The sequence below is a fragment of the Nicotiana tabacum genome, chromosome 9 (genome assembly GCF_000715075.1).
Source record: "Nicotiana tabacum cultivar K326 chromosome 9, ASM71507v2, whole genome shotgun sequence".
Lineage (NCBI taxonomy): Eukaryota > Viridiplantae > Streptophyta > Magnoliopsida > Solanales > Solanaceae > Nicotiana > Nicotiana tabacum.
Genome location: NC_134088.1, coordinates 22971311 through 22997169, shown reverse-complemented (window position 1 = coordinate 22997169; position 25859 = coordinate 22971311). Strand labels below are relative to the sequence as shown.

The window sequence follows — 25859 nt, the reverse complement described above, 5'->3', positions numbered from 1 at the left end:
TACCATTCTGAGCCACCCCCTCCATAAGACTTACCAAACAGACTAGAGCATTCTGAAGTACTGGAGTGGCTATGAATCCTTCCGGGACCTGAACTGGTCCAACTGGTACATTCTGAACTGGAACATCCTCCTGAAGGTCCACCTGAGGTTCTTCAACAGGTGCAGTTGCTCGAGCTTTGGACTAAGATCTACCTCGGCCTCTAGCACTACCTCAGCCTCGACCTCTACCCCTGGCCATAGTTGCCACCGGGGGTTCTGGTCCCTGTCCATCGGTAGAGGTATTACGTGTTCTCATCATCTGTAAGAGTAGAATGGTTCAATCATCGATGATAGAATAAAATCGCCCGACAGAATAAGAAAGAAGTGATATTGTTCCTAAACTTCATAGCCTCTGAGAGATAAGTACAGATGTCTCTGTACCGATCCTTCAGACTCTACTAAGCTTGCTCGTGACTCGTGAAACCTAAGTAACCTAGTGCTCTGATACCAACGGTCACGACCCGAAATTCCCTCCTTCGGACCGTGATGGCGCCTAACATTTCACTTGCTAGGCAAGCCAACGTTAGAATAATATTATCCATTTTAAAAACAATTTTTAAATTTGTTAATAACAAAGAACAAATGAGGAAGTAAAGTCTAAAATATAGTGAATAATCCATAAAAACAATGGTGTCTAAATACCATCCCAGAATTGGTGTCACAAGTGCATGAGCTTCTAGAATAAATACAAATAAAGGTCTGAATAAAATAAAGCTGTCTGGAAATAAACACACAGCTAAAGTAAAGTAGACAGGGACTTCAGAACTGCGAACGCAGTGCAGTTATGCCTCAAGTCTCCTCTGAGTAGCTGAAATCCGAGCAAGTCTATGGCATGATGCTGGGACCAACTCCGAAATCTGCACAAGAAGTGCAGTGTGTATTATCAGTATAATCGATCCCCATGTACTGGTAAGTGCTGAGCCTAACCTCGACGAAGTAGTTACGAGGCTAAGGCGGGTCACTTACATTACATGTACGCAATATTAGTAACAACAAAAACAAATAATAAAAATAAATCAGGTAACTCATTTATAATAATTGAAGCCAATTCAGCAGTCGTAACCAATTATACGTCGTTCACATGCAATTCACATAACAAATAATTTAAGGGTTCTATTCCCTCAAGTCAAGGTTAACCACGACACTTACCTCGCTTTGCAAATTCCAATCAATTACTCGACCATAGCTTTTCCTTTTAAATTTGTCTCCAAAAGCTTCAAATCTATTCACAAACAATTCGATATACTCAATACGAATCATAGAAATTAATTCCATATGAATTTACAAATTTTTCGGATAAAAATCTGAAATTCATTAAAATATTCAGCAGTGAGACCCACATCTCAAATCCAGGAAAAACTTACGAAATCCAAACACTCATTCCGAGACGAGTCTAGCCATGCAAAAATTATCCAATTCCGATATCAAATGGACCTTCAAATCTTAAATTTTTTTTTTTAGAAGATTTTTGAAAAATCTAATTTTTCTTCCATAAATTCACGGATTCATGATATAAATGAGTATGGAATCATGAAATATAATCAATATAGGATAAGGAACACTTACCCCAATATTTTCCCATGAAAATCGCCCAACAATCGCCTTACCCGAGCTCAAAATGAAAAAGAGTTGAAAATGGGTCGAAACCCCATTTCCAGAACTTAAGTTCTATTTCTGGGATTTTTACCCTTCGCGAACGCGGTCAGTGCCTCGAGTTCGCGAAGCACAAATTTGTGCTGTCCAATTTTACACTTCGCAAACGCGAGGGCTACTTCGCAAACACGAGGGCTACTTCACGAACGCGAAGCTCACCTGACTTGGCCTTAGCGAACGCGAGATGCCCTTCGCGAATGCGAAGGCAATTGCCCTGGCCAGCCCCTTTCCTTTCGCGAACGCGAGGCTTCGATCGCGAACGCGAAGCTTTGAACCTCAATCCTTCGCGAACGTGGTCACTCTGTCGCGAACACGAAGCACAAAACGTGCCAGCCCCAATTTGCTCTTTGCGTTCACGAGAGTACCTTCGCGAACGCGAAGAAGAACACACCAAAAACCTGAAGTCTGCAGAAAACCAGATTTCCTAAGTCCGAAATCATCCCGTAGCCCATCTGAAACTCACCCGAGCCCTCGGAGCTCCAAACCAAACTTGTACACAAGTCCTACAATATCATACAAACTTGCTTGCGTGATCAAATCGCCAAACTAACACCTAGAACTACGAATCGGATACCAAATTAAAGAAAATTTTCAAGAAAACTTTAAAACCTTCATTTTTACAACTGGACGTTCGAATCACGTCAAACCACATCTGTTTCTCACTAAATTCGGCAGACAAGTCATAAATATTATAGTTGACCTATACCAGGATCCGGAACCAAAATACAGACTCGGTGTCAATAAATCCAACATCAATAAATTCTTAAAAATCATTAAACTTTCAAGCTTTTATTTTTTTATCAAAATTCCATATCTCGAGCTAGGGACCTCGGAATTCGATTCCGAGCATACGCCCTAGTCCCAAATCACGATACAGACCTACTAGAATTGTCAAAACACTGATCTGGGTCCGTTTTCTCAAAATGTTGACCAAAGTCAACTTAGTTGAGTTTTAAAGCTCTATTTCACATTTTAATCCATTTTTCACATAAAAACTTTCCGGAAAATTGTTCGGACTGTGCACGCAAGTCAAGGAATTATACATGGTGCTTTTCGAGGTCTTAGAACACAGAATTACTTATTAAATTTAAAGATGATATTTTGGGTCATCACAAATTGGAACAGTCCTAGGACGTCCTCGCCCTCTACCACGGGCTGGAGCCCTCCCTCGGCCTCTAGCAACTGGGAGAGTAGCTCTTCCCTGGTCTGGAACCTCATTAGAGCATGTGCCCACCATCTGTGAGAGAATAAGAGAAGGATATTTAGTGCTACATTAATTGCATGATGGAATATGAAGAAAGGTAGTTTCCTAACACCCTATAGCCTCTCGAAGATAAGTACAAACATCTCTGTACCGATCCGCAAGACTCTATTAGGTCTGTTCATAACTTATGAGACCTACGTGCACCTAGTGTTCTGATACTATGTTGTCACAATCCAATTTCACCTATAGATCGTGATGGCACCCAACACTATAGTTAGGCAAGCCAACTAATAAAAAAATATATATCGATAAAATTTAAATCTAAGAAAAATAATAAGATACCAAATTCTACCAATGTGTGTGCCAAGACTTGGTATCACAAGTGTATGAGCATCTAGTAGATTATACAAAACTCCAAATACTGTCTGAAATAAAAATAGACAGAATTAAAAATACAAGAAGAGGCACTGGTAGCTGCAGGACGGCTCAGAAAGGCAGCTCACCACTACGTCCCTAGATAACGAGGATGTGCGATGATAGATCCTCCACCAGTATCTGTCTCAGATCCTGCACAAAAAGAGTAGTATGAGTACGTAAACAACGCGTACCCAGTAAGTATCAAGCCTAATCTCGAAGTGGTAGAGAGGAGATGACCGACTTTGATACTCACTAAGGGTCAACAATAATAAATGAAATAAATTATAATTATTCAAATCAGCATGATTCACAGATTTAACAATAATTTTATTCAATTAGCAAAAATAATAAAATCCTTCAAATGCAACAATTCCTAATCTATTAATTAAATCCTTCAATTTCAATAAAAAATTTAATTTATCAAATAGCTTTACAAGCTGCAATTAAATTTCAATAAATTTTCAATTTATCAAATTGCTTTACAAGCTGCAATAAACTATCCAAGTATCGTGTAATTATTATTATTATTAAGCACGATTTCTGCCGAGGTCGTACGGCCCGATCCAGAGTTTTGTGTACACTGCAGAGGGACGTGCGGTACGATCCATAGATGCATCTATCCTGCCAAGGCGTTCGGCCCGTTCCACAAAAAAGGAGGACATTTTCTTATGTACCTCCGGAATTAGAGTATATTTATTATAAGATAAATTCAGGAGAAAGAACAATTTCTCTTAGCAATTAATTAATTTAAACAGAAAATTTAAGCATTTGAGATTTTCATCCTTTAATATCTTCCGTAACAATTTTTTATATATATATCAAATAATTTAATTAAGTAAAGACTACAATTTACACAAGTAATTCATGCTTTTGAATCGTAAACTACCTGGATTTTAGCATTTAATAGTAGCTAGGCACGGACTCTCGTCACCCCGTGCGTACGTAGCCCCCACAATTAGCAACAATTATTAAATTTAATTACCTATGGGGTAATTTCTCCCTCACAAGATTAGACAAGAGACTTACCTCGTCTTGCTCCAATTTAATCTACTAGTAGGCCTTTTCCTCGATTATCCAACTTCGATTGGCTCGAATCTAACCAAAAATAATTCGATACAATCACTAAAATTTATAGGAATCAATTCTATAAGGAAATACTACATTTCAATAAAAACCCTGAATTTAATTAAAAGATCGTCCGTGGGGCCCACGTCTCAGAATTTGGCGAAAGTTACGAAATCCGACAACCCATTCAATTACGAGTCCAACCATACCAGTATCACTCAAATCTGACTCTGAATCGATACCGAAATCTCAAAAATTCGTTTCTATGAGATCTTTAAAAATTTCCCAAATTTCAATCTCAAAACACTAATTAAATGGTGAAAATAATGATATATTTGTGTATATTGACTAAATCCGAGTTAGAATCACTTACTCCAATATTTTTCCTTGAAAATATATCAAAATCGCCTCTCCTCAAGCTCCAATTCGTCAAACTGGCAAATGGGACGAAGTCCCCTGTTTTTATAACTTACAGATCTGTCCAGTCCGATCACGGACCTCGAATAGGGAGTCCGATCATGGACCTCGATTAGGGAGTCCGATCATGGACCTCGATCCTGGAGTCCGATCATGGAGTTCGATAATGGAGTACGATCATGGAGCTCAATCAGGGAGTCCGATTTTTGGGAGCTCGATCAGGGAGTCCGATTTTTGGGAGCTCGGTCCTGGAGTTCAATTATAGAGTCCGATCATGGAGTCCAATCAGGGAATCCGATCTTGTAGCTCGGTCATTGAGTCTGATCTTGTACCTCGGTCATTGAGTCTGATATTGTACTTCGATCAGGGAGTTCGATTTTGACAGATAAGGAAAAAAAACCAGATCAACCAAAAACCAGTAAAACTCACTTCAGCAGTCTCCCAGCTTCAATTCTTGATCCGTTAACCATCCGAAACTCACATGAGTCCCTCGAGACCACAACCAAATGCACCAACATGTCCTAAAACATCATACGAACTTATTTGAAACCTCAAATCACATCAAACGATGCTAAAACCACGAATTATGCTACAATTCAAGCTTAGTGAAACTTAAAATTTTCAACTTCTACATTCGATGTCGAAACCTATCAAATCAAGTTTGATTGACCTCAAATTTTGCACACAAGTCATAAATGACATCACGGAGCTATGAAATTTTTTCGGAGCTGTATTTTGACTCCGGTATCAAAAAGTCAACTCCCCGGTCAAACTTCCAAACTTAAATTCTTGTTTTAGCCATTTCAAGCCTAATTTCACTAAGGACTTCAAAATAAAATTCCGATCACGCTCCTAAGTCAAAAATTACTATACGGGGCTGTTGGAATCATAAAAATTCTGTTCTGGGGTCGTTTGCATATAATTCGACATCCGGTCACTATTTGAACTTAAACTTTTAATTTTTCATCAAAATTCCATATCTCGGGCTAGGGACCTCGGAATTTGATTCCGAGCATACGCCCAAGTCCCAAATCACGATACGGACCTACCGGAACTGTCAAAATACTAATCCGAGTCCGTTTGCTCAAAATGATGACCAAAGTCAACTCAGTTGAGTTTTAAAGCTCTAATTCACATTTTAATCCATTTTTCACATAAAAACTTTCCGGAATATTTTACGGACTACGCACGCAAGTTGAGGAATGATAAATAGTGCTTTTTGAGGTCTTAGAACACAGAATTAATTATTAAATTTAAAGATAATATCCTGGGTCATCACATTCTCCACCTCTTAAGCAAACGTTTGTCCTCAAACGGGTTTAGAATAATACCTGGAGTTTCAAATAAGTGTGTATATCTGCTCCACATGTTTTCCTCGGCCTCCCAAGTCGCTTCCTCGACTGGTTGGCCCCTCCACTAGTCTTTTACTGTAGAAATCCTCTTGGACCTCAACTGGCAAACCTGTTTATCAACAATGGCAACTGGCTGCTCTTCATAACCCAAGCTATTATCTAGCTGAACTGTGCTGACGTCTAACACATGTGATAGGTCGGCATGATACTTCCGAAGCATAGATACATGAAAAATTGGATGAACTCCCGATAGATTGGGTGGCAATGCAAGCTCACGAGCAACCTCCCCAACTCGTCTCAACACCTCAAATGGGCCTATAAACCTTGGGCCCATTCCCTTTTTCCCAAATCTCATGATTCCCTTCATCGGCGAAACTTTCAAGAGAATGATTTTCACCTACCATAAATGATAAATCACGCACTTTCTGATCCGCGTAGCTCTTTTGTCTGGACTGTGCTGTACGAAGTCGCTCCTGAATCAACTTTACCTTTTCCAAGGCATCCTTCACCAAATCAGTACCATATAACTTAGCCTCACCGGGCTCAAACCACCCGATGGGCGAGCGATATCGCCGACCATATAAAGCCTCAAATAGAGCCATCTCAATGTTGGATTGGTAACTTTTATTATAAGCAAACTCGGCCAAAGGCAAGAAACGATCCCACTGACCTCCAAAGTCAATCACACATGCCCTGAGTATATCCTCCAAAATCTGAATTGTCCGCTCTGACTGCCCGTCGGTCTGCGGATGAAAGGTTGTGCTGAGCTCTACACGGGTCCCCAACTCACTCTGTACTGCTCTTCAAAAAATTGAAGTAAACTGAGGACCTCTATCTGATATGATAGAAATTGGCACACCGTGCAACCGAACTATCTCCTGAATATAAATCTGGGCCAACCTCTCTGAAGTATACATAGTCACAACAGGAATAAAATGTGCCGACTTGGTCAACCTATCAACAATGACCCAAACTGCATCAAACTTTCGCAAGGTCCGCGGCAACCCAACTACAAAGTCCATAGTGATGCGTTCTCATTTCCACTCTGGTATAGTCATCTACTGAAGTAGGCCACCTGGCCTCTGGTGCTCATATTTAACTTGCTGGCAATTTAGACACCTAGCTACATATTCAACTATGTCTTTTTTCATTCGTCGCCACCAATAATGTTTCCTCAAATCACGATACATCTTCGTAGCACCTGGATGAATAGAATACCGAGAACTGTGTGCCTCCTCTAGGATCTTTTTCCTCGGTCCATCCATATTAGGAACACATAGATGATCCTGGAGTCGTAGAACACCATCCGCTCCAATAGTAATGTCCTTGGCACCACCCCGTAGTACTTTTTTTCGAAGAACCATTATGTGTGGATCATCATACTGGCGAGCCTTGATCTGCTCAAATAGTGAAGACTGAGATACAACACATGCAAGAACTCGGTAGGGCTCTAAAATATCCAGCCGCACAAGTCTGTTGGCCAAGGATTGAATATCCAAAGCTAATGGCCTCTCCTCTTCTGAAATGAAAGCCAAACTACCCATACTCTCCGCCTTTCTACTCAAGGCATCTGCAGCCACATTTGCCTTGCTCGGATGATATAGGATTGTAATATCATAATCTTTCAGTAACTCAAGCCATCTGCGCTGTCTCAAATTTAGGTCCCTCTGCTTGAACAAATGCTGCAAGATGCGATGATCAGTGTAAACCTCACAAAACACCCCATAAAGATAATGTCTCCAAATCTTTAGAGCGTGAACAATCGCAGCTAACTCCAAATCATGTACCGGATAATTCTTCTCGTGGGGCTTCATCTGACGTGAAGCATATGCAATAACTTGCCCTTCCTTCATCAATACACAACCCAAGCCAAAGCGTGAAGCATCGCAATACACTGTATACATCCCCAAATCGGAAGGCAACACTAACACTGGTGTTGTAGTCAATGTTGTCTTGAGATTCTGAAAGCTCACTTCACAATCATCTGACCATCGGAGCGGAGCACCCTTCTAGGTTAATTTGGTCAAAGGTAATGCAATAGACGAAAAACCGTCCACTAACCGACAATAATAACATGCTAAACCCAGAAAACTCCTTATCTCAGTCACCGAAGTGGGACGATGCCAATTCTGAACTATCTCAATCTTTTTGGGATCAACTCTAATACCATCACCCAATACAATATGCCCTAAAAATGCTACAGACTCAAGCCAAAAGTCACATTTAGAGAACTTAGAATATAGCTTTTGTTTCTGCAACGTCTGAAGCACTACTCTCATATGCTGCTCATGCTCCTCCTTACTGCGCGAGTAGATCAAAATGTCATCAATGAAGACAATGACAAACGAATCAATATATGGCCTGAATACCCTATTCATCAAATCCATAAATGATGCCGGGGCGTTAGTTAAACCGAAGGACATCACCAGAAACTCATAATGACCATATCTAGTTCGGAAAGCAATCTTCGGAACATCTGAATCCCGAATCTTTAACTGATGGTACACCGACCTCAAGTCGATCTTAGAGAACACCCTAGCACCCTGCAACTAGTCAAATAGATCATCAATACGCGGCAACGGGTACTTGTTCTTAATAGTGACTTTGTTCAGTTGACGATAATCAATACACATCTACATTGTTCCATCCTTCCTTTTCACAAATAATACCGGTGCACCCCAAGGCGATACACTCGGTCTGCCGAACCCTTTAGCTAGTAACTCCTCAAGAAGTTATTTCATTTCTTTCAATTCTTTCGGAGCCATGAGATACGGTGGGATAGATATAGGCTGGGTATCTGGAGCCAAGTCAATAGAGAATTCAATATCACAATCAGGTGGCATACTTGGAAGATCTGAAGGAAATACATCGGAGAACTCCCGAACTACAGGCACTGAATCAATAGCCGGAGTCTCTGCAGTAGTATCTCGAACATAGGCTAGATAAGCCAAACAACCCTTCTCAACCATGTGTTGAGCCTTTATAAAAGAAATCACTTGATTAAATGAACTAACAGACGAACCATTCCACTCTAGCTTAGGTAATGCTGGAATAGCCAAGGTAACAATCTTGGCATGACAATCTAGAATAGCATGATATGGAAATAACCAGTCCATGCCCAGAATAATTTCAAAATCGGTCATCTCAAGCAATAGGAGATCTGCTTTAGTTTTATAACCACAGAATGTAATAATACAGGGCCGGTATATCCGATTCACAACAACAGAATTGCCCGCAGGAGTGGACACATAAACAGGAGTACTCAAGGACTCACGAGAAACACCCAGGAATGGAGCAAATAGAGATGACACATATGAATATGTAGATCCTGGATCAAATAATACTGAGGCATCTTTGCCGCAAACAGAAATAATACCTGTAATCACGGTATCTGAGGCCTCTGCATCTGGTCTGGCCGGCAAGGCATAGAACAGAGCTGGAGAGCCAACTGGTTGGCCTCCGCCTGGCTGACCTCCACCTCTAGGGTGACCCTTTTTTCCTTATTCGCTTTCGCAGTGAATGGTTCGTGATCACGTACGTGTGATAGGCTGCTGACCATGCTGCACTGGTATACCCCACAGTCTGAGGCAGAATCTATGCCTGTGACTGGGGTCTCCGCACTCGTTACAACTCTTCGGTGTGATGGGCTGTTGACTAAGTGTTTGGCCCTGGGGACCTGAATACCCACTGGAAAGAACCTGAATAGCTGGTGGGCGATAAGAACTCTCTGGTATAGTACTGAGATAAGGTCGCACTAGAGCACTTCGAGGAGGCGGTGGTGCAGGATATAGGGGCATGCCCTCTCACGAACTGACCTCTGCCCCCAGATGGAGTACCTCTGAACGCTCCAGAATACCTAAACCGCTTATCTCTCGTAACCTACTCTTGGCTCCGCTGACGTACACCCTCAATCCTGCGAGCTATCTCCACGACTAGCTCATAAGAAGTACCCATATCAACCTCTCGAGCCATAGTGGCCTGAATGTCAGTATGTAAACCCGCAACAAACCTCTGCACTCTCTCCGCCTCAGTAGGGAGTATCATAAGTGCATGGCGAGATAACTCAGAAAACCTCGCCTCATAATCGGTCACTAACATCTGACCCTGCTGGAGCTGCTCAAACAAAAACCTCAAGTCTTCCCTCTAGGAGGGTGGAATATACCTGTCCAGGAAGATACGGGCAAACCTATCCCAAGTTATGAGAGGAGAATCTACTGGTCTGCCAAGAACATAAGACTGCCACCATCTACGGGCTCTGCCCTCTAGCTGAAAAGTAGCAAAGTCTACCCCATGAGACTCCAATATCCTCATGTTGTACAGTCTATCCTTCCACCGATCAATGAAATCCTGGGGATCCTCTTGTCGCTCACCCCCAAAGACAGGAGGATGTAGTCTAGTCCATCTGTCCAATAGTTTCTGAGGATCAACGACTACAGTTGGCCTGGCTCAGGTGTAGCTGCTTCCACTGGCTGGGCTCCACCCATGGGTAGTGCACCCTGGGTCTAATATACAGCAGCTTCTTCTCCATGAGCCTGTGCGGTAGGGGTCTGTGCTCCCCCGCCCGCCTGAGATGTGGTTGGGTCTGCCGGAAATAAACCGACCTGAGTCATATTGTCCATGAACCGCAGCATACGACCCATGACATCCTGAAATTCTGGTGCAGATGTGAAATCCACGCAGATGTGAAATCCACCGGAGCTGGCTCTGCCACAGGAACCTCACCCTGTTCCTCAGTAATGGGATCATCTGTTGGACCCACTGGCGACATAACTGGAACAGTCCTGGGACGTCCTCGCCCTCTACCACGGGTAGGAGCGCTCCCTCGGCCTCTAGCAACTGGGGGAGTGGCTATTCCCTGGTCTGGAGCCTCATTAGAGCATGTTCTCACCACTTGTGAGAGAAAAAGATAATGATATTTAGTACTACATTAATTTCACGACAGAATATGAAGAAAGGTAGTTTCCTAACACCCTATAGCCTCTCGAAGATAAGTACAGACGTCTCTGTACCGATCCGCAAGACTCTATTAGGTCTGCTCATAACTTGTGAGACTTACGTGAACCTAGTGCTCTGATACCATGTTGTCACGACCCAATTTTACCTATAGGTCGTGATGGCGCCCAACACTATATCTAGGCAAGCTAACTAATAAATTAAACATATATCGATAAAATTTAAATCCAAGAAAAATAATAAGACACCAAATTCTACCAATGTGTGTGCCAAGACCTGGTGTCACAAGTGTATGAGCATCTAGTAGATTATACAAAACTCCAAATACTGTCTGAAATAAAAATAGACAGAATTAAAAATACAAGAAGAGGCACTGGTAGCTGCAGGATGGCTCAGAAAGGCAGCTCACCATTACGCCCCTAGATAACGAGGATGTGCGATGATAGGTCCTCCACTAGTATCTGTCTCAGATCCTGCACAAAAAGTGCAGCAAGTGTAGCATGAGTACGTAAACAACGTGTACCGAGTAAGTATCAAGCCTAATTTCGAAGTGGTAGAGACGAGATGGACGACTTTGACACTCACTAAGGGTCAATAATAATAAATGAAATAAATTATAATTATTCAAATCAGCATGATTCATAGAGTTAACAATAATTTTATTCAATTAGCATAAATAATAAAATCCTTCAAATGCAATAATTCCCAATCTATTAATTAAATCCTTCAATTTCAATAAAAATTCCAATTTATCAAATAGCTTTACAAGCTGCAATTAAATTTCAATAAATTTTCAATTTATCAAATAGCTTTACAAGCTGCAATAAACTGTCCAAGTATCATGTAATTATTATTATTATTAAGCACGATTTCTGCCGAGGTCGTACGACCCGATCCAGAGTTTCGTGTACACTGCCGAGGGACGTGCGACATGATCCATAGATGCATATATCCTGCCGAGGCGTTCGGCCCGCTCCAACAGAAAGGAGGACATTTTCTTATGTACCTACGGAATGAGAGTATATTTATCATAAGATAAATTCAGGAGAAAGAACAATTTCTCTTAACAATTAATTAATTTAAACAGAACATTTAAGCATATGAGATTTTCATCCTTCAATATCTTATCTAACAATTCACAACATATATATAAATATATCAAATAATTTAATTAAGTAAAGACTACAATTTACACAAGTAATTCATGCTTTTGAGTCCTAAACTACCCGGACTTTAGCATTTAATAGTAGCTACGCACGGACTCTCGTCACCACGTGCGTACGTAGCCCCCACAATTAGTAACAATTATTTAATTTAATCACCTATGGGGTAATTTTCTCCTCATAAGATTAAACAAGAGACTTACCTCGTCTTGCTCCAATTTAATCTACTAGTAGGCCTTTTCCTCGATTATCCAACATCGATTGGCTCGAATCTAACCAAAAATAATTCGATACAATCATTAAAATTTATAGGAATTAATTCTATAAGGAAATACTACATTTTCAATAAAAATTCCGAAATTAATTAAAAATTCGTCCATATGGCCCACATATCGGAATCCGATAAAAGTTATGAAATCCGATATTCCATTCAATTACGAGTTCAACCATACCAGTTTCACTCAAATCCAACTCCGAATCGATACCGAAATCTCAAAAATTTATTTCTATGAGATTTTTAAAAATTTTCCAAATTTCAATCTCAAAACACTAATTAAATGTGAAAATAATGATATATTTGTGTATATTGACCAAATTCGATTTAGAATTACTTACCGTAATGTCTTTCCTTGAAAATATATCAAAATCGCCTCTACTCAAGCTCCAATTCGTTAAATATGGCAAATGGGACGAAGTTCCCTGTTTTTATAACTTACAGATCTGTCCAGTCCGATCACGGACCTCGATCAGGGAGTCCGATCATGGACCTCGATCCTGGAGTCCGATCATGGAGTCTGATCCTGGAGTCCAATCATAGAGTCCTATCATGGAGCTCAGTTAGGGAGTCCGATTTTTGGGAGCTCGATCCTGGGGTTCGATTATGGAGTCCGATTTTTGGGAGCTTGGTCCTAGGGTTCGATTATAGATTCTGATCATGGAGTCCGATTAGGGAGTTCGATCTTGTACCTCGGTCATGGAGTCCAATTTTGTACCTCGATCAGGGAGTTCGATTTTGACAGAGAAGAAAAAAAAACCAGATCAGCCAAAAACCAGTAAAACTCACTTCAGCAGTCTCCCGGCTTCAATTCTTGATCCGTTAACCATCCGAAACTCACCCGAGGCCCTCGGGACCTCAACCAAACATACCAAAAAGTCCTAAAATATCATATGAACTTCTTTGAAACCTCAAATCACATCAAACGATGCTAAAATCATGAATTATGCTCCAATTCAAGCTTAATGAAACTTAAAATTTCCGACTTCTACATTCGATGTCGAGACCTATCAAATCAAGTCCGATTGATCTCAAATTTTGCACACAAGTTATAAATGATATAACGGAGCTATAAAAAGTTTTGGAACGGTATTCCGACTCCATAAGTCAACTCCCCGGTCAAAATTCCAAACTTAAATTTTTTGTTTAGCCATTTCAAGCCTAATTTCACTACGGACTTCCAAATAAAATTTCGATCACACTCCTAAGTCCAAAATCACCATACAGAGCTATTGGAATCATAAAAATTATGTTCCGGGGTCGTTTGCACATAATTTGATATCTGGTCACTATTTGAACTTAAACTTTTAATTTTTTTATCAAAATTCCATATCTCGGGCTAGGGACCTCGGAATTTGATTCCGGGCATACGCCCAAGTCCCAAATTACGATACGGACCTACCGAAATGATCAAAATACTAATCCGAGTTTGTTTGCTCAAAATATTAACCAAAGTCAACTCAGTTGAGTTTTAAAGCTTTAATTCATATTTTAATCCATTTTTCACATAAAAACTTTCCGAAAAATTTTACAGACTGCGCACGCAAGTCGAGGTATGATAAATAGTACTTTTCGAGGTCTTAAAATACATAATTAATTATTAAATTTAAAGATGATATTTTGGGTCATCATATTTATGGTCTATGGAGCATACTTCTCTTCGTTAAGAAATTTGTTTTTTAAAATTACATATTTGTGCTTGTGTGCATGGTAACCATAGCTCAATGCAGCCACACAAGTTATAACTTGTTAGAGTTTGTAGACGGATTCTTTGCATTTACACCTTTAATGTATGCGGTCTTTTGTGTTTGCGCCTTATAGTTTTCTTTTAATATTTTGCACCTTAATCTACTTCTTTCTTTGCAAAATTAGTATATAAAAAATAGTAGTATAAACTTTTGATTTATTATGAGGGCAATAGATAAAATATCAGAATTATTCAACCTAAGCTATATGAACCTACTAAGTGTGTTTTTTTTTTTTTTTTTTTGAAAGCAAAAAACCAAAATGGCAAAAGAAATGATGAAAGAAGTATTGATCGCAAGTAGTAACAATATAAATATATTACATTATTGAAAATAAAAAATAAAAATAAAAAGATTCGCCATGTAAAATCTTAAAACACAATGGAAAAAAGGGGGAGGATAAAGCAGATAACAATGGATACAATTAGTTAGTAAGGATTTCAATTTCCTCTCCCAGATAGCCGGTGAAAATTTTCACTTTCATTCATCGAACCATTTTCTGAAAATAAGCAAAGTCTTCGTACTTGTCGTAAAAGGGAGGCGTTACTGATTCCCACTTATTGCAATCTTTAATTCTGATTTGTAAGCTGCTCCCAATACCATCTTCTTCATTGATTACTTCGCAACATTGTCGTCGTGGTGCCTGTCTGACCAGAGGCGGATGTAGTGTATTATCTACAGGTTCAACTGAACCTATAACTTTCGACGCGGAGTAAAACTTTGTAAGTAAAAATTCATTAAAATTGCAAAAATAGTAGATTTGAACCCATAACTTTAAAAATATAATGGGTTCAATGCTAAAATTTTTAAAATTGAACCCATAAAATTTAATTCTTGGATCCGCCTCTGTCTGTCTCCATACTTGGGGAGATAACATTGGCGCGGTGACATTAACCATATGAACTGCTAAAGCTGGTTTATAATTTTGATTCTCGCATTGCTTGTTAATACCAGTAATGGTATTATAACTGGTCAGGCTTTCACCACTGCGAAAGTCAACAACTTGATCCAAGTAGTACTCTATAGGACTCTTGCACGGTTCTACATTGTTTGGCCGAGTATTGAATGTGAATGGTTCTTCAGACCCTTTCCATGTCTTGAACGTCTGCGTTGGCATCTCCCTTGCATTCATCAGCCATGGATATAATTGAACTGAGTACGTATCCCCACGACACTGATAATGACCATTTCTCTTTAGTTCATAGCACAAACTATGTTGCATTGTCCGACTCGGATTCTTGTTGTAAGCTTCAATTACCTTCTTCACCGACTCAAATCGACTCATTGAAGGAATCAAATGTTGTAACATATACACGTCTGATATTTTATATGTCAATACCACCCAAGAGGGGTGATTTGTGTGGTGTCCAATTTTTCGCGTACACAGATTATAGAAGGACCTGGTTCTTCTATATGTTTCAACTACTACTGTTGCGGAATAATAAGTACAGAAAATAAAGAACACAGAGATTTTTACATGGAAAACACCTGGCTCAAAAAGTGAAAAAACCACGACCTACTTCCCAGTTGGATTTTCCCAAAACTCTTCACTAAATCACTAAGCCAAAAGCTGCATTTATAAAACACTTTTGTAAACCTAGGATTAATTCTAATCCCGTTGTGGCAACCAGCCTCTAACTACTGTGATAACTTCAAGTTAACTTTAACTTGAATACTCTTAGTACCTATTATAATTGCCTCTAGATAAAGTCGAAAGGTACAATATGAAAACACCTACTATAATTGAATTAGAATAAAAGACAGACACTTGGAGCTGGTTCTTCTATCTGGTTCATGTAGCTTCAGGTTCGCACACTTGAATCACACACGAACTGCTTGCAAAATGCCTTGATATTTTGCTCTCAATTCACGTTTAACTTCTGCTTTTGTGCGTCACATGTAGAATGAGAACATCCTTCGATTTATAGAGTGAGTAGAGTAGAAAATAACTAGAGTTCTAATGCTACTCTTCCTTGGTGGAAGAGTTCTAGTTAATCTCAACTCCTAACTCCTTCCTTATCTTGGATAATGTTCTCGTTGAGTAAGGAGTCCTTCTCCTTATCAATTATGCAATCTTTTCGATCAGGAGATATCTATTATTATACCAGATTTCGTTTATCTCCTGCATGTGCATCTCACGTGCTTTGAATCTGCCCGTGTCTATGCCTACCAGTGATGGACCTGGTTCATCCCTGAGTTCCTTTGTCAATCTTCAAAACTATCCTTTACTTGGACCAATAAATTTCCCCTTTTTGATGATGACAAACTTTGTGCTTCCATAAGCTTAGGCCCTATTTCAACTTAGCTCAACATCAACACAATGTTAGAAATATTTTTTTTTATCACTTATCATCAAGGACCAGGTTCATTAGGTTATAAATATCACTGTTCAAAGCACAACCATTTTTTCCCTTTTGGCATCATCGAAAAGTTGCATAAAACATATGAGATAACCATATTTTAAAACTTACTCATGGCCACTGGGGCTACTTCAAATACAATCATGGATTAATCATCATAGATCAAGCTAAGAATTTTAACCATCAAAGAAATATAAACAAACAGTTAGAGCAAAAACAGTGAATTTCATTGATGATTGATACGATTCTTCCACAAAACATAAAAAGAAGTAAAAATACTGAAAATATGAGCAAACAAAAAACATCCCAAACTGGGTCACCGAAAGGTCTATACTGGGCTAGAAGTTTAAGTCTTGGAAGAACTGGGGGCTTGAATTTTGGCTTGGAGAAATTTCAGCATGTCTTGAAGAATTCCATCATTCTTCTCCTTTTCCCTTGCTAGTTCAGTTCTGAGAGCATCTCTCTCAGAATCTACCTCAGCCAACCTTTTCTCCAGCCTCTCAATCTCAGCATCCTTAGCCCCATTTTCTTGCACCAAGGCTCGCACCTTGCTATTCAGTGGTACCTTTTTAGATGAACCAGGTTCTTTAGGAGTGATATGGACTTCATAGTGACAAGCAGGCAGCGTATTTGCCCCAAAATGATCCTTTCTTGTACCAACCTCCCTTTCTTCTTTGGATTATAACTTTTAGTCATTCTCTTCAGTAGGTCTGCGAGGGTTTCCTATTCAGATGAAACAGGTTCATCTATATTTTCTCCAAGTTGAACCAGCCCTTCAGCGGCTTCGCCAGACCCACTTCCCCTTATTTTCTTTACACTCTCCTCTACTCCAGCAGATTTTTCTCCCCAAACAACCATTGCACATGTGTCTTTGGTTAAACTCAAAGGAGTGGGTGAAGAATCAACCACTTTTTTGACCCTTTCCCCTCACAGCACTTCGAACACCCTTGCTCTCTTTTTCTTTTTCTTTTTCTTTTTCATTTTTACCACCAATTCCTCCAGATTATGTAGTTTCAACATCTGCTATAGACCCTACCAGCACAAACATATTCTCCAAATTTGTATCAACTTCAGAAATTGTCTCAGGAGTAACTTTAGGACCAGAAGATACATGTTCGGTTTCAGAAGAAACTGTTTCTTTCCCCTCAGTAGCAGATTTAAATGAGTCTTCAGATTTTCTTGGGTGGGAATGAAGGATTTTCAGGAGTGTTAGCCATTTTTGTGCTTGGGTATGGGAGAGAAGATAATTGGATTGTGTTTGGAAGATGAGAGTATTTAACGGCAGCTCATGATCCAAATATTATTATTTCAAATTATGCAGAGTATAAAAAACATACCATGCTATCTTGATGAACCAGGTTCTTCACTGATAATTCTCTTGTGTAAGTCTAAATTTGCCAAAATAGAGAAAATATCATTAGAGATTAATGAGTCATGTTAATACATGGCACAATAGTCTATTGAAAGTATGAGTCTGAGCAAGAATTAATTTAATTATATACATATTTTCAGATTTTCTAACCAAAACCAACAATTTGTTTTTTTCAATTTTTTTTTTCATTGTGAATTCTGAACTGATCCTTTTAGGTGATCTTAATCATCCCTAATTCTAACATGTTCCTTTCAAAGTAATCTTTACTTAAGACTTTTGTGAAGATGTCAGCTATTTGTTTGTCAGTAGCACAAAATTCCACAGTGATCAACCCTTTTTCATAGTTATCCCTCAAAAAGTGATGCCTAACATCTATGTGCTTAGTTCTCTTATGATGAACCGGGTTCTTGGTCATACTAATAGCACTAGTGTTATCATAAAAAATAGGGATACAGCCAATATCAATTTCAAAATCCATTAATTGTTGTTTGATCCATAACAATTGAGCACAACATAAGGCAACAGCAACATACTCAGCTTCAGCAATAGATAAGGCCACTGAATTTTGCTTTTTGGTGGCCCAAGACACAAGACATGAGCCAAGAAAGTGTGCCATACCTGAGGTGCTCTTTCTATCCACAAGAAAACCTGCATAATCAGCATATCCCACAAGATTGAAATTACTACCTTTTAGATACCAAAGACAAAGATCAGTGGTGCCTTTTAGATATCTCAAAATTCTCTTGACATCCGTCAAGTGAGACTCCTTCGGATTTGCCTGAAATCTTGCACAAAGGCCTACACTGAAAATAATGTCAGGTCTACTAGCAATGAGATACAACAATGAGCCAATTATTCCCCTATACAACTTCTGATCAACAGATGAACCAGGTTCATCTATATCCAACTTTTTAGCTGTTGCAATAGGAGTGTCGATTTCTTTGGAATCTTCCACTTTAAACCTTTTAAGCAACTCTTTTACATACTTCTACTGATGGATCATAGTTCTATTTGAATTTTGTTTAATTTGTAAGCCTAAAAAGAAATTAATCTCACCCATCATGCTCATTTCAAATTCACTCCCCATTAGTTTAGCAAAATCTTTACTTAACTTATCAGTAGTTGCTCCAAAGATTATATCATCAACATATATCTGAACTACCAAGAGATCTTTACCTTTTTCTTTCAAGAACAAAGTATTGTCAATTTTACCTCTCTTGTAGTCATGCTCAAGCAAAAACTTTGATAATCTTTCATACAATGCTCTTGGCGCCTGCTTGAGCCCATAAAGTGCTTTGTCAAGTTTGTACACATGATCAGGACTTTCCTTGCTTTCAAACCCCGGAGGTTGCTTGACAAACACTTCTTCCTTTACATAGCCATTAAGGAAGACACTCTTGACATCCATATGGTGAAGGGTGAATTCCATGTAAACAGCAAAGGCTATAAAGAGTCTTATTGCTTCCAACCTTGCGACTGGAGCAAAGGTTTCATCATAGTATATGCCCTCCTCTTGGCTATATCCTTGAACCACCAATCTTGCCTTGTTCCTTGTAACTGTTCCATCTTCATCAAGTTTGTTTCTGAAGACCCATTTTATTCCAATTATTGATCTGTCCTTAGGTCTTGGTACCAAATGCCAAACTTGATTCCTTTCAAATTGGTTGAATTCATCTTGCATTACATTTACCCAGTCTGCATCCTGCAAAGCCTCGGCAATATTTTTAGGTTCGATAAGAGATAAGAAAGCATCAAAAGCGCAAAGATTCTTTAAAGAAGATCTGGTTTTGATTCCAGAGGTTGGATCAGTGATGATGTTCTCAATAGGATGAGAACTTTGATATCTGTAAGGTTTCACAACCAACTGGTTACCCCTTGATGTTCCCTCAATGTTTTGTTGCTGTAGAACAGGTTCAGGTACAGGTTCCACTGAAGTTTGAGAATTGTTTTGTTCTATTCCCCATGTCATGTTGTCGGTGATAGATGAACCTGTTCCATTACCTGTTCCTTCCTCCAGAGATGCTTCGGTCTGGGTTGTGGTTTCATTTAATTGTTTAACCAGCCCAATTGCTTCATCAACATGTTCGTGTCTCTCAGAAAAAATGTTAGTTTCATCAAACACCACATGTACACTTTCTTCAACACACATAGTTCTTTTGTTATAAAGTTTATAAGCTTTACTATGTGAAGAATATAACAAGAATACTCCCTCATCACTTCTGGGATCAAACTTACCTAGGGAGTCCTTATCATTATTGTGCACAAAGCACTTGCATACAAATGCCCTAAGATGGGATATGTTTGGTTTTCTCCCTTTAAGTAACTCATAGGGAGTCTTATCTATTAGAGGTCTTGTCATGCACCTATTTATGATATAGCATGCAGTATTTACTGCTTCTGCCCAGAAACTTTGGGGCAGTTTACTAGAAAGAAGCATAGTCCTAGCAATATCTTCAAGTATCCTATTCTTTCTTTCAACTACCCCATATTGTTGTGGAGTTCTAGGGGCAAAAAAGTTATGATCTATGCCATTCACATCACAAAATTCAGCAAATTTAGCATTTTCAAATTCAGTACCATGATCAGACCTAATTGATGCAAGTTGATTTCCTAATTGTTTCTGAGTTTTTCTAACAAAGTAAGTGACATGGACTTCATCTTTAGATGTTAAAAACAGTGTCCAGGTAAACCTAGAATAATCATCAACAAGCACCATCATATATCTCTTACCACCTCTACTTAATGTTCTCATTGGACCACAAAGATCCATATGAACTAGTTCCATCGTTCTGGTGGTACTTACCACTTTCTTGCATTTAAAAAAGGATCTTACCTGCTTCCCCCATGCACAAGCCTCACAAACTTTGTCTTCCTTCAACTTAATGTTAGGCAGTCCTATCACCAAGTCCTTGGAGACTAATTTGTTAAGTTGACTTAGACTTGCATGCCTAAGCCTCTTATGCCAAAGGAGGGGATCACTATCCAGCACACTTAAGCAAGTTAGTTCATTCTCTGAGAGTGTGGACAGATCTATAATATATATATTATTCACTCTTTTACCCTGCAAAACAATCTTGTCAGTGATAAGATTTATCACAAAACATTTAGTAGAGGTGAATTCTACCAAGTTACCTCAAGTGAAAGGAACTGGTCCTTGCTTCCTGCCATATGCTTTGAGCAGCCACTGTCCATGTACCATATTTGGATGCTCCCCTTCACTTGAACCTAAAAAAGGAAATCAAGGGTTAGTCTTAGGAACCCAAACTAGTTTGGGTCCCTTTCTATTGGTAAAATGATGAATCAAATTCTTTTTAGCCCAACCTCGCAGCCTATTTTTCCCTTGAACAAACTTTTTATTCTTTTGACTAGCCTTTTCTTTTGCAGTGCATTCACTTTTATAGTGACTTGTCTTACCACAGTGTGTGCAAATTCTGTTCTCAGGAAGTGTGGGATACTTGCTTTTGGGATCCCATTTAGGTGGCCAATTCATCTTCTATTGCTACTGTGATGTTCCTGTAGCCATGATAGTGCATCGGAGGACCTGTTCCATTTACAAGTTCTGTCTAGTTCATGCTTGACCTTGCCTAGATCCTTTGTCACAATTCTTACCTGCTCATCCTTCTTATATAACTCATCTTTTAGTTTACCTACATTTTCTTCTAGAGTGAGTTGTGTGTAATCAGTTGTCTTCTTACTTGTTCCTAATTTCAGTTTTAGGTTTTCAGATCTAAGTTCTAGGACATTTGATTCAAGTGCATGAACCTGGTTCTTTAGTGCAGTATTTTCACTTACAGTCTCACTAACTCTAAGTTCGAGGTTCTTACACTTTGCTTTTAAAATCACACATTCCTTAGACAATTGTTTCTTTTCATTGTTTATATCTTCAGATTCATCAATGAAATCTAGAATTAACTCAGATAGCCTTTATTTAGACAAAAACTTCATCTTGTCTTTTAGATAGATTATACTTACTTCAGATTCCTCATCGGATTCTCCAATTGCCATAAGTGTTTGTTCATCTTCATCTTCATCATTTGAGTCCTCATCTGAGATTTCTCCCCAAGCAACAATCATAGCCTTTGTTGATCCTTTATTCTTCTTGGGATGAACTTGTTCCTTCTTTCTGTTTCTTCGTTCAACTCTTTCCTTCTTCCATTCAATTTCCCATTGAGGGCAGTTTTTGATGTGGTGATCATTCTTCCCACACTTGTAGCAGCCCTCATTGTTCTATTTTTCAGGATCCCTTGCTTTGCTGTAGCCTTCACTTATTGAAGAACATTTTCCTCTCATAAGGTATTTCTTGAAGTCCTTGGTGATCATAGCCATTTCATCTTCCTCCATATCAGCACCTTCAATGATTCTGAGTCCCAGGCTAATTTCCTTCTTGGGCACATCCATCTTCATGGTCTGCCTTCTAAGTTCATAAGTAGTGAGATTTCCAATTAGCTCATCCAACCTAAGAGTTGCAAAGTTCTTAGATTCCTGAATTGCAGTGATTTTGCTTTCCCAAGAAACTGGTAGAACCCTAATTAGAATCTTTTCAACTTTGTCTTCTTCGAGAAGAGTCCTTCCAAGAGACTTCAGTTCATTTGTCAGTGTGGTGAACCTTGTATACATCTCTTGGATAGTCTCTCATTCCTTCATAGAAAAATTCTCATATTGAGAATATAGTAAAGTACCTCTAGACCTCTTCACCTGAGCAGTTCCTTCATGAGCCACTTGCAAGGTGTCCCAAATTTCCTTTGCAGTAGTATAGCTTTGAATTCTGTTGTACTCGTCTGAACCAAGTCCACACACAAGCCATTTCTTGGCCTTATCATTCTTCTCCCATTTCCTCAAGTCGTCATCAGTGCAGTCAGCTCTTGTTTTTGGCACCTCTTCTCCTTTGGCATTTTTCTTCATGGTAGCCAATGGACCATCTGTGACAATGTCCCATAGTTCATAGTCTTCTCCTATGATGTGGTCTCTCATTCTGTTTTTTCACCAGGAGTAGTACTGGCCATTGAAGAGTGGTGGCCTAGCAGTGGATTGCCCTTCCCAGTTTCCAGGTGGTGCGCTCATTTTGATCTTCTCCTAAGGTGTTAGCCTCTTCAAGGATAACCTGCTCTGATACTAATTGATATTTTATATGTCAATACTACATAAGAGGGGGGATGATTTGTGTGGTGTCTAATTTTTTGCGTGCACAGATTATAGAAGGACCTGGTTCTTCTATGTGTTCCAATTACCACTGTTGTAGAATAATAAGTACATAAAATAAAGAACACAAGGATTTTTACGTGGAAAACACCTGGCTCAAAAGGTGAAAAAACCACGACCTACTTCCCAGTAGGATTTTCCAAAAACTCTTCACTAAATCATTGAGGCAAAAACTGTATTTACAAAACACTTTTGTAAACCTAGGATTAACTCTAATCTCGTTGTGGCAACCAGCTTCTAATTGTTATGATAACTTCAAGTTAACTCTAACTTGAATACTTTGAGTGCCTATTACAATTGCCTCTAGATAAAGCTGAAAGGTACAATATGAAAACACCTACTACAATTGAAATAGAATAAAAGACAGACACTTGGAGCTGGTTCTTTTATCTGGTTCATGTAGCTTCAGGTTCGAACACTTGAATCACACACGAACTACTTGCAAAATGCCTTGATATTTTGCTCTCAATTCACGTTTAACTTCTGCTTTTGTGCGTCAAATGTAGAATGAGAACATCCTGCGATTTATAGAGTTAGTAGAGTAGAAAATAACTAGAGTTCTAATGCTACTCTTTCTTGATGGAAGAGTTCTAGTTAATCTCAACTCCTAACTCCTTCCTTATCTTGGATAATGTTCTCATTGAGTAAGGAGTCCTTCTCCTTGTCAATTATGCAATCTTTTCGATCAGGAGATATCTATTATTATGTCAGATTTCGTTTATCTCCTGCATGTGCATCTCGCGTGCTTTGAATTTGCCTGTGTCTATGCCTACCAGTGATGGACTTGGTTCATCCCTGAGTTCCTTTGTCAATCTTCAAAACTATCCTTTACTTGGGCCAACAATATCCAAATGGTGCAGTGAGACCAGTGGCACCACGGGATGTGCTGCCAAAAGCCCTCTTAGACTTCCGTGTATATCCATGTGGTGGAAATCGGGTTCTTTGGTGAGAGAAATGCCAATATCAACTACACAACTACCGATCTTCTGATCTGAACTTAACAGGTAATGGTAGCGATTAATGAAACTATCCAAAATCTTCACGAGCTCAGCCGCGAGAGGATAATTAATAGCAATGACGCCACTGCCGTAAGCCATACAATAGGAAAATACTACGTCAGTCTCCACGCTTTCAGAATAACCACCAATATAATACATTTGGTTGTGATCATATTTAGCCAAGATTGTCACTAAATTCACTAGAAAAAGTATCATCATCTCCCATTACGAACCACCTCACATTCTTTAAACCTAGTTCAAAGCTCTCCTTTACAATCCTCGCAATCCTTACAACTGATCTGTCACCAAACCAACAAGTGTACTTGAATTTGGACGTGTCTTGAGAAACCCTATAAGGTGGGAAAATTTCGGACCATGCTCCGTTTTCTTGGGGATTTTCATCGAGACACACGATCCCTCGCGTTATATCTCGTCTCCACCAGAGCTCAGAATAACGCGAGCGGTTGTTCCATGCTTTAACTGACCCTCCGATGCCAAACAGAATGTGGGATACAGTTATTTCTTTTTCTTTTTCTTCTTCTTTGCTGATATATTCTTCACTATCGGAGAAACTAAGAGTGACAGATAATATTAGATAAATAGAGGCCACTAAGCAGATGGCAATTAGAAAGCTCTTGACAATGAAACATTTTGGGACTTTTTTTTCCCCGAAACACCCAAGAATGTTGGGTGTTCATATATTAGCTCCCAACCGGGTACAATAGTGTGGCATCTGCCAACACTCCAAAAGTAGGCCAATGTACATTTCACCTTAATTTATATGAACAATAAAATACCTTAGCTTAAAAAAATGTTAGCCTTGTCATACCTTAGCCTGATGCTAGGTAGCTGAATTATATTTAGCTGGTAAGATCCTACTACACTTCTAGGCAAACAATGCCAGTCAAAATACATACAAGGATCAACTAATCTAGCTGCAAACTTCGCCAAACTATCAGTAGTCCGGTTCACTTCTCTAAAACAATGAGAACCTGTGCAATTTAGCTGGAGAGTAGTCTGCCTCAATGCATAAATTGAGTCCTTCAGTTTCAAGTTAGTCGGGTGCCCATTTTCAGCATATCTACAATTACTAGTGAGTCCATATTCAAGTCACAATTTATATAACCATGTTGCAGGCACCATTGGACACCAAAACGTGCTGCTTGTGCTTAGTGCCAGATTGTCACTAGAACATACAATTGGAATTGAATATGCCATAATCATACCACCTGTATGGTCCCTATCAACCCCACCAATTCCTGCTTTTCCTTCTGAGAAAATACTATCACTATTGATCTTGACTCTGTGTTCAGGAGGTTTCAACCACTCAACAATCTTCCATTTGGGAGTAGGTTTAAATCTTTCAACTATTCCACATAGTTCCATCCATGAGTTCCCAACATTGCAATTTTTGAAAGTTCTCCCCATCGTCATCTTAATTATCCACCAAATCTGGTGCTCCATGGTTCTCTGCCATATTTTTTTTCTGTTTCCCATATCTACAATCACAGTTGGTGTGATATGTAGCACCATTTTATGTACCCTATTTTTTGGCCTAGTTTCCCACTATTTCCTTAGCATGTTGTTGATTGATATGGCCTTATCATCAATTCCCAAAGGTCCACCAAAGTTTTCTCCATATTTTGTT

The 25859-nt window shown here is 39.2% G+C and overlaps 1 pseudogene; it reads right to left on the bottom strand.

Annotated features, from left to right (window-relative positions):
- Positions 1-14766: 14766 nt before the first annotated feature.
- On the bottom strand, positions 14767-25639 carry LOC107819071 (uncharacterized; annotated as a pseudogene).
- Between the last annotated feature and the right edge of the window lie 220 nt (positions 25640-25859).